Below are 1,751 nucleotides of genomic sequence, written 5' to 3'. Positions count from 1 at the left end.
CTATTCATGCCTCACCTGACAAAAGACAGGAATTGTGGCCACGCAGTCAAACTACAATTGCACACTGTAAAATCCCACCAATAGGGTAAGAGTCAAAACCAGCTGTTACACACCAGAGAAGGAATTCTGGTATGGCACTGTGGGTTAATGTGATAAACTGCAAAGTCAGTTTGAACCGCAAAGTTGGGGGTTCAAGATCACCAGCTATCCCTCAGAAACCCTATACAGGGTCACTATGGGTCAGAACTGACTCAATGGAATTTAATAACAGCAACAACATACACATGAGCAGTGTCTAAAGCCAACACCTGCTAAAAACACTCTGAAGGGAACTGTAAGAGAAGGGAACAGAGTGAACATCTCCTTATTCCACCTACCAGGAGGCAATTGAAGTATGCTTAAGAATAACCACCAGACATTCATCTAATTAATACAAATACAACAATAACAATACACACACACAAAAAACCAGAAAATTTATGCACATGTGCAGAACCAAGACAGAGTAGCACAAACAAACAAGAAGAAGATTGAGGAATGGCATTAGAAGGTGAGGAGGCTTTGAAATTATCTGAAAAGCAATTTAAGAGAGTGATACTGTGGTGCACACAATTGTTCAACAGGAAAGTCAAGGAAAAAAAAAAAAGAACTAGTCAGAAAAGCACTACAGGAACAATTGAACAAAATAGACACAACATTTGGAATCAATATAAAACCTGTAAAAAGAGATCTAGGCAATTAATGCTAACATATCATAAATGGACAACATAATAAAAGGGAAAATTAGTAGATTTTAAGGAATGGAAGTTAGAATCAGTGAGCTTGAAGTTCAATCTCTCAATACTACTAACATAGAAGAACAAGCAGAAAAAACTGAAAACACTTGAAAGAAAGACTAAGATTCATGTGGGACAACATGTAGAGGAATAACCTCAGTCTGATGAGACTTCAAGAGCAGGAAGAGATGAAGAAAACCACAGAAGAGTTCATCAAAGAGCTGCTGGAAGACAGTTTCCATAATACCATGAAGGATGATAAGGTAAGCATTCACAAAGCTGAATGAACCCAAGCCAGGACAGACCCCAAAGAAAATCACCATGACAGATGATAATCAAACTCTCCAAAATCAAAGACAAAGAGAGAATCCAGAAAGCTGTTAGAAACAAAGGAAAGCCAAAATGATTAAGCTCTCATTTCTCAGCAGAAAAAATACAGTCAAGAAGAAAATACATACACAAAATATGAATGGAAAAATCTATTAACTAAGAATCGAATACCCAACAAAACGATCAATCAAGTATGATGGCAAAATCAGAACATTTCAAGATAAACATAAAATAAAGGATTTTGTAAAGGCCAAGCCCTTGCTCCAAAGCATTCTAAAAGGGAGTTCTTTGGACAGAGAACCAACAAACACAGACAACAACGAGATATTGGCATACATGATAACACCACCCAGAACTCAGTCTAGAGAAGGAAGAGTCCAGAGAAAAACAAAACTACAAGAATGAAATTAGGGGGATCTGGGAAGTCAGTCTATGATTAGGAAAACTACAAAGCAAAAGAAGAGGAAAGTATAGTAACAGAGATTCTGGTGGGCAGGAAGTCAGGTAGATGTCACAATATACAAACAGTCATATAAAAACTAATAAAATATGTTGTTGTCAAGTGGCATCGAGTCGGAACCGACTCATAGTGACCCCATGCACAGCAGCATGAAACAATGTCCGATCCTGGGCCAACCTCACTAC

The 1,751-nt window shown here is 37.9% G+C and overlaps 1 pseudogene; it reads left to right on the top strand.

Annotated features, from left to right (window-relative positions):
• Positions 1 to 964: 964 nt before the first annotated feature.
• Positions 965 to 1,751, top strand: part of LOC102825728 — a 148,495-nt pseudogene continuing 147,708 nt past the window's right edge.

Source organism: Chrysochloris asiatica, unplaced genomic scaffold (genome assembly GCF_000296735.1).
Source record: "Chrysochloris asiatica unplaced genomic scaffold, ChrAsi1.0 scaffold00456, whole genome shotgun sequence".
NCBI lineage: Eukaryota > Metazoa > Chordata > Mammalia > Afrosoricida > Chrysochloridae > Chrysochloris > Chrysochloris asiatica.
Note: the sequence above shows the minus strand (reverse complement) of the source record. Positions and strands in the feature narration are given on the sequence as shown.